Below are 8,637 nucleotides of genomic sequence, written 5' to 3'. Positions count from 1 at the left end.
CCCTGCTTGAGGGGCTAAATGAGGTCTGATATGTGGAAGAACTTTGTAAGCGCTGCGCAGGCACATGCTGGGGCTTCCGACAGTGAGGCCCACTCTCCTGCAGCCCCACACAGAGCCTGCCCTCCCACCACACACCCCAAGGTGAGTCCACTGCGGAGGGCCAGGCAGTCTCACCTCATTCCCTCTATTCAGGGACTCCTATGTTGTATTAAACGCACTTAAGGAAAGGATCTCTGGTCCTTGGTGCGACCCAGCTGCCCTCTGGCCCAGGGATCCTTGGGGTCTCATTACAAATCCTCACTTCACTCACAGCTGACCCAAAATGAGACTGAGCAGGGATTCAGAGGACCCTGTCTGACTATCAACAGTCCACCACCTCGGTACTCCACCAAACACTGCTCATACCTTGATAAGATTTGAAACAGAATATATAATACTTTACTTCAAATTAAAGATTCAAATTCAATTCAGCTATTTCCAAACAACCATAAGAGACTGATTAGCTAGTTGACTCTGTCTTTAAAAACCACTATTTTCTGAAATAAAGATCTCTATTTTTTCCTATAAGACTCACAAGTATAACCTACACTGATTTAGTGGCTTGCGTTAATCCCCACCTGGTTTTTCCCTGCACCAGTCTTTTCTACCCGACCAGCTACCTGCCCCGGGAATCTCTGTTACTGCTATTGGTGCACAAAGCCTCCTCTCCTCATAGGCCTGAGGGAACAGCAATCCCTCTGTCTGACGTGTGAGTTAAGAAAGAGAAGCAGGTCTGTCAAACACACTGAGATGCTGAGAGACAGCTGCGGGCCCTCGGGCACCAAGTTGAACTGTTGAGAAGGCTTGGTCATCAGGACTGGCTTCATGAATTGCCTCAGAGCAAAATGAAACCACAGGGTTGCTTGCTTGCAAAGCAGGATAAAAGTGCCAGTAATGGTACCAAGATTCAAAGCTTTTCCTTTCTCCCACGGCCTCTTGCTCTGCCTATGAGGGTGCTTTGATTTGCATTTAATGTACTGTGCCCTTGGTCTGGGGCACAGCACCTTCCCAGAGGTGGGCCCGCCTACCACTCTGTGGGCTGCATCTCCGGGTGCCAGCTTCCCCGTCCGCCCACCATCAGGCAGAGGCATGGGCCCTGGCTGGGAACAGGTCTCAGCTTTCTGCAGGCCTGCTACCCCAACCCTGGCAGACAGGTGACCCAAGTGTCTTGCAGCCTCTAGAGCAGGACATGCCAAGTACCTGGACCAGGGCATGTGAGCCACTCAACCTCCACCCCCTGCCACCTCCCGAACTAGCCACGGAGCTGCCAGACTGGGCAGGGCCTGCACCTCCACACACGCCCCAAGATACTGTGGGTTGGCACAACAGCTGCTGTGTGCAAAAGGGCACCAGGGATGAGTGAGCACATGACCCACGGACCCATCCCAGGGAGGCGGGAGGGGCAGAGCCCTGCAGGGCCTGAGGCTCCGAGCTCCGGTGTGCCCTCCATGTCCCATTGCGCTTGGCTTGCAAAGCATAAATTCAAAGATAAAATTATTATGAATTTCAAGGCAACTCCTATGGAGCATTACACTCAAGTGCAGAGCCCTCCTGGGCACAGAGCTCTCTTGCCCACCCAGGAGGCTGGCCCGCCTGACTCTCAAGCTCAGAAATGGAGATCCTCAGGCGAGAGGACAGACGCTCCATGGACTGCTCAGCAGAGAAGAAAGGCTCCCAGTGGGAACTGAACATGCCTGTCACTAGCTGCTCAAGGAAGTCATAACCGACGCTGTGGCCTTGGCCACCGAGTCCAGGGGCCTCTGGGGAGCGCTGTTTCCATAGAGGGTCTGGGCAGCAGTTTCCTATCACTGCTGTGACAAGTCACCACAAATTTAATGGCTTAAAACAACACCAGTGCATCATCTGACAGTCTAGAGAGAAGCCCAAACACAGGTCCCGCTGGGCCACAGTCCTATCAAGAGCAGAGCTGCGCTCCATCGGGGGAGCTTGTTTCCTCGCCTTTCCAACTCGTTGAGGCTGGCTGCCTCCTGGGACTGCGGCCCCTTCCTCCAGCCTTGAAGCCAGCAGCTCAGGCTCTGTCCTCCCCACAGCACATCACACTGCCACCCTCTCATCCTCTCTGACTCCCTCTTTGTCTCCAGCTTCCACGTTGAGGAACCCTGAGCCTCCGAGGAGCCCTGCAGGGCATCAGGAGGATCTCCCTGTCTGACAGCAGCTGAAGCGTCTTCATCACATCTGCCACCTCAGTCCCCATGCCCTCTACCCTACACAGGCACAGGTCCAGAGGGTCAGGCTGTGGACATCTTGGGGGCCCACAGCCTGAGAACTGCCAGGTCTGAACAAGAGAGGAAAAGCAGGCAAATGCCCTAAATAAGGAGCAGTGGCTGGGGACACGCAGACAGAAGCAGGGCCCCGGAGCAGCCTGGCAGAGAGGAGGCTTGGGCCACACTCAGGTGTCCATAAAGTAGCCCTGCGAAGGACTGAACAGCCTTGCCTGAGGAGGGCCCGTGTGAGTCTGGCAGAGCTGGTGTGGGGCAGAGAGAACCTGGGGTGGCCAGACAGCGAGCAAGCCCAAGGAAGCGCAGCCAGCCACAACCTGGAGGATGTCCCAGTGAGGTCCAAGGGCCAGAGCCGTCTGTGTCAAGGTGGCTTGTAGCTCTGCTCCAACTTCGTTACGGGGCTCACGGGTAAAAGATGCATGGAAACCTGGGGCCGTGACTTTATCTGCTGACAGAAGAGCTTGGGATCTTGAGATTTATTCTACACTCAGAAATAGTGGTCTCAAATGGAAGAGAGGAGGGCCCTTTTTTCCTGGAGCTGGAAGGAGAGGAGAGGAGCCCATCAGTGCTAAGAGGGCTGCAGCAGCCAGCGCTCTCCAGAGAAACAGGTCCAGTGGGATGTGTTTGGAGAGATGCATCAGGAGGGGTTGGTTCCCAAGGTATGCAAGCCGACAAATCCCAGGTCTTCGTGCGGCACGCTGGAGGTCCGGGAGGGCCACGGTGCAGCTCCAGTCTGCAGGCCAGTGGGCATGAGGCCCAGGAGGAGCCGGTGTTCCAGCTTGAGCCCAAAGGCAGGAGGAAACTCACATCCCAGCTCAGAGCGTCTGTGCAGGAGAAATCCTCCCTTACCTGCCCTACCCAGGGTGGGCCTCCCTGCTCTACCCAGGCCTTCAGTGGATTGGAGGGGGCTCCCCAGCCTCGGGGAGGGCCATCTGCTTTCCTTGATCCGCTGCTTCAAACATTAATCTCGTCTGAAAACACCCAGAGCAATGTGTGATTGATCACATGTCTACGCACCCACAGCCCAAACTGACGTGTAAAATTGACCATTACAGCGGCTTGTATCCCTGGGCCCTGGTCAGCGAGAACCACAGGGACATTGTCATGCATGATCCAGTGTCCTAAAAACCCCATTTCTTCTGCCTTCCCACCCCTGCCAGACACTCATCCACACACCCAGACAAGAGCATGGAAAGCAGCCCCCATCATGTTCCTAACACTGTGTGGCCTCTTTTGTCACAGATCTTAAACTGCACGATCACTGTTTCTTTTCTCTCTCTTCCTAAATTGTGGGCTCCTTGGGAAGGAGAAAGTGGGTGAGTTTAGGTGTCACCATGGCCTCCATATGCTTATAGACTGTTAAATCTACTACTAATACAATAGTAGTAGTAGAAGTATTAGTAATGTTATAGATAATTTTTTAAAGATAAAAGCGTGGCTTTCATGCAAATATAAAATAAACACAGGACAAAGATTCTATTGAACTCATTAAGAAATAAGTAAGATTTTAGACTAGTTCCAAGAGCAGAAATACAGGCCAATAAATGGATTTACGAATTGAATAGATACAAGAGCGTGAAAAGCAATCGTCTTCCACCAGACAGAGTTGAGTTGTACGTCTACACACAAGGACGGTGTGCTTTGGTATAATTTTACCTACAATTTCAGAATTGCAAAATAGCTCAGAGACAATGCAAGGAGCCAGCCCAGTGGGGTGAGATGACTCAAGAGGGTGTGCCTGACATGCTAGTTTTCCACTGAGGACACTTGGGAATCTTTTCGGTCATTTCAAATTCTTTCATTTTTTTCCTGACAGTGTCTCTCCTTTGCAATCCTAATACTCTCAGAGAAAGATTATTCTTAATCACAAAATAAGGCTTTTATCAGGTTTGGCTGTGTTGCTTCCCTGGGTGCAGCGAGGGTGCTGACCACCCCCACGGGCCTCCTTGGGAGCGTTGGAAACAGCTACAGCCAACATACATTTGCCTTCCATCTGGGGTTTGCATATGGGACCAGATTGTATTTTAAGAACTTTTATTACCTGCTATTCTGAGGCTGAGAAACCAAGCCCAAGAAAACCTCTCCATCAGATTTGCCCTGCAATTCAAAAAATGTGGGGGTATTCTTCTTTTCTTGAGGTCTTCCAGATATCCTGGAGCCCCTGACCTGCGAGGAAGTGACCTTCCATATCATCCAGAAGGCTGGTCCTTGCAAACCAGTCCCTGGTCAGTCGTCCTCAAAGGGTTTTGTGGTCAAAAGCATAGTCAAACTTTATTCCTTGACGTGGCCTGCCGTACCTGATCTGGTGAGCGTGGCTCTCCAACATGACCCTCCAGATAAGCCTTGGTTGTACCGCCAATGTGTGTGATTATATCCTGGTGCAAAGGAATGCCATTTCTTACTGAGCCTATGCAAATAACTGTATTTACAAGAGAAGTAATATGATTTTTAACTGTTTTGTTCCACTTTACAGAAATGCAATTTACTAAATTGTGGATTGTGGGTTATGCATATTTCAAGAAGGAAAAGAGAGAGAATCCTTGTATACCCAGAAAATAGAATATTAAAACAAAACCACACCATGGAAGTCCCAGCCCCCTCACCCATACCCTGCCCTACGCATCTCTTCCATCTGGCTGTTCCTGAGTTATATATTCTTTTGTAATAAACTGGTGGTCTAGTAAGGAAAAAGAAAAGCCACAATATACCAAATAGAAAACCACAATAAAATCTCACTCACTCACTTATTCAGTCCTATGAAATGACTACTTTCTGCTGGATTTTGAGCTATTAGTCTCATGAACCATGTGTGTATCAACCAAAACATTCTGAAAATCCTGACTCAGCCTACTGACATAGTCTAAAAGTTTTCTAAGTGATGTCAGTGCAGAAGCCTATACCCGACAGTCTATTCTTTCAAGTGTCCGTAGTTTGAATCACACGGCACACTTCTTTTCCATGAGTCACTGAGACGGTCTTTGTTGAAGACACAAACTCTGGTCTGCACTTTTTCACAAATCCTCAGGCAAGCCTCAGAATATAACAAAAACTGTACGTGACAAAAACTCAATGATTCTGGTTAATTTGTCATTGACAATTTGTAAAGACAGAAGGTCTGATAACGGTTCATAATAAGAATAATACATCTGACAAAAAAAGTGTTTATTTCTCTATGTACGAAATAAAGAAAATAAAGCCATTCCAAAAAAGTTTTGCTTAGACAAAGTGTTTTTAAGAAAAATGATTAAAATCATTTTCAAAGAAGTCGGTGAATACTAAGTCTGATTCATAATGAATGAACACAATTTTTATAAAGAAAAAATCTTAAGATATAACATTAAAGAACTCTGAAACATATAGAGTAAGTTAGGGGTAGTGAAGGAAATACAGTTTCCCTTCATAAGACAGAATTTATTTGCATATCTAGCAAAAAGAATAATTTGTTTTGCTGCAGTTATCTACAATTTAAAGAGTTGTAAAATAGTTCAAAGGCAACGAAAGGTACAAACTGCACAGAATGAGAAAACTCACAATATTGTGCCCCAGATAACATATAAGTTTCTCATTGAAAACAAACAGCAATATTTCTGTTCCATGGAAAGTGTTCTCTAGATCGGAGGCAGGAGGGAGGCGGAGTGTAGCATTAGGAATCCGTCTCCCCACCTAGACAACAACTGTCATGGCAGAAACTGCCTGGTGTACCTATTTGGAATTCTGGACATGTGTCAGTCAGCTTGGGCTGCCATAACAGATACCACAGATTTGGTGGCTTAAACAGCCCAGAAGTATTTTCTCACAATTATGGAGGCTAGAAGTCCAAGATCCAGGTGCCACTAAATTTACTTTCTGGTGAGACTTGTCTTCGTGGCTTACAGACATCTGTCTTCTTGCTGTTCTCACATGGCCTGTTCTCTCTACATGCAGAAATGGGAAGTGGGAGAGGGAGAGAGGCAGAGAAAAGGAGGGAGAGAAACAGAGAGAGACTGCTCTGTTATTGTCCCTCAGAGACATCAGTCCTCAGCTCAGAGCCACACCCTATGACCTCATTTAACTTTAATCACCTCCCTAAAGACTTTATGTCCAAATACGGTCACAAAGTGGGTTAGGACCTCCACATGTGAATTTGGGGAGAATATAATTCAGACCATAACAAGAGTTTCTGAAGGTCTGCAACTTCCAGGGGAAAGCTTGGATGGTAAATTGTTGTTAATTTTGGTAAATCTGAGCTCTTAGCCCAATAGCAGCTACCTGTTTTCCAGTTACCCAAGGGAAAGGGACTGAGGAGGGTGGGTGGGGAGGGAGGGAGAAGGGGAATGAGGGGCATCGGGATCAGCACACATAATGCAGGGGGTGTGTGGGGAGGGCAGTACAACACGGAGATGACAAGTAGTGACTCTACAGCATCTCACTATGCGGGAAGACAGTGACTGTAATGGGGTATGGGGGGGACTTGATAATGGGAGGAATCTAGTAACCACATTGTTGCTCATGTGATTGTGTATTAATGACACCAAAATAAATAAATCAATTAATTAATTAAATTTAAGGACAGCTTCTCTCAAGCTGTTTCTAATGACTCCTCCCTGCCATCATTTGAAAAAAAAAATTACCATATGATCCAGCAATTCCATTTCTGGATGTATACCTGAAAAAAACAAACAATTCAAGCAGGGTTTTGAACAGATATTTGTATGCCCATTTCATAGCAGCATTATTCACAATACTCAAAAGGTGAACAACTCAAATGTTTTCTGATGGATGAATGGATAAACCAAATCTGGTAGATATGTACAATGAAATGCTATTCCAGTGCTTAAAAGGACAGAAATTCTGATCCATTCTACAACATGGATATAATTTATAAGAAGTAAATAATGTTGTCTTTCAATTTTTTCCTAACAATTTTTCATATTTATTAAGTGCTTTCTATGTGCCAGCTAGATGCTCTTCCAAATACTATCTGTGCTATTTCATTTGATTTCCATAATTATCTTATAAAGCAGGTGCTACCATTATGTCTATTTTTCAAAACAAGAAAACTGAGGCATGGAAAAGTTGAGTCCTTCATCCAAGGTCACAGAGTGGTGGATCTGAGATTTGAACCCAAGTAATGTTTCCATATTCTTGGTTCTTAGCCACCTGTTGCTGTATTGTTTCCAAAATGAGTGAGCAATTAGTACTTTTTACGTTACTGTTGATTGATTGCCGTCATGTGACCTTAGATCAGTTGCTTCAGAGCTCTCTCTCTTTCCTTGGATAAAAAACTGAAACGCAGGGCTCTCTCAGGCCGGGGTGACCTTCCTCCTCGAGGCCGCAGTAGGAGATGGTGCGACCCGTTCAGGGTGGAATGATCCCCCAAATGGTGAGTCCTGGACTCACTATTCAGAGGCGCTTCGAAAACTGTTTTTCATGACATTAGCATCCCAGATGCCTGCTCTCCTACTTACCTGCTGTGTGATCTCAGGCCAACAACTGACTTCTGAGTTCCTACTATGGGAAAGATAGGAAAAGAAACGGAAATCATGGTATCTTTCTTGCAGGGCTGCTGTGTGACTCAAATATCCTCAGCCCTCACTGGCCTGTGGAGATAAATAAAATCACATCAGTATTAACATGCAAATTACACAGGCTCAGTGCCCCCACTGGTTCATAGATAACTCAGACTGAATTCATTCACACTCAACAAAAGGCTAAATACCTCGATATGAGATACACACACACAGTGAGAATCTGCAAAGCCATATATATGCTAAACAGATTGTACCAATTATTTTTATTGCTTTAAATAGCACACACGTTCAAGGTGCAATAATGTCTATATTAACAATCTTAGAGATATACATCTTTTTTGCTGTCTAATCCCCACCCGTTTTGAATGGGAACCCTATGGGAACAATCTTTGAACTGCAGTGGGTTTATTTCTGGAGGCAATGGAGACTTTCTAAGAACTACATGGGTGGGTAACCCCATTTTAAGAGACTCTATATTTTCAGATCCCCAGTTTCTGTAAGTACCGGACCCTAAAACTGATAAGCCTGCAAATGCACCTGTAAAGGAGGTGGGGTTCTCCTTTCCCACCCACCACCCCACACAAAGCTGCCCTTCCAAACTGTTGTTTTGGCTCACTGTTTCCAAAGCACGGGAACTGCCCAGGCACTGTACAGACTATTGTGGGGGAAGTGGTATTTTTTTCCCCAACACAATCGTAAAAGAATCTTATGCTGTATGCTCATAAATCATTAAAAGTAATTTTTGATGTGTTAAATTATTATTTAATCATTGGCATATAACTCAGAAAAAGTTCAAAGAATTGAGAGAAATATTTACAACTCCTTTCACTCCCGTCCATTCACATGAC

The 8,637-nt window shown here is 46.2% G+C and overlaps 1 long non-coding RNA gene across 1 annotated transcript; it reads right to left on the bottom strand.

Moving 5' to 3' along the window:
• Positions 1–4,865: 4,865 nt before the first annotated feature.
• Positions 4,866–7,859, bottom strand: LOC140845857 (uncharacterized). The gene is made up of 3 exons (XR_012124780.1): positions 7,727–7,859; positions 6,890–6,924; positions 4,866–6,193 (listed from the first exon to the last, which is right to left on the bottom strand). It is a non-coding gene; the product is annotated as an uncharacterized lncRNA (long non-coding RNA).
• Between the last annotated feature and the right edge of the window lie 778 nt (positions 7,860–8,637).

This window comes from Manis javanica, chromosome 13 (assembly GCF_040802235.1).
Source record: "Manis javanica isolate MJ-LG chromosome 13, MJ_LKY, whole genome shotgun sequence".
Taxonomy (NCBI): domain Eukaryota; kingdom Metazoa; phylum Chordata; class Mammalia; order Pholidota; family Manidae; genus Manis; species Manis javanica.
The sequence above is the reverse complement of the archived record's forward strand: the minus strand, read 5'-3'. Positions and strand labels throughout refer to the sequence as shown.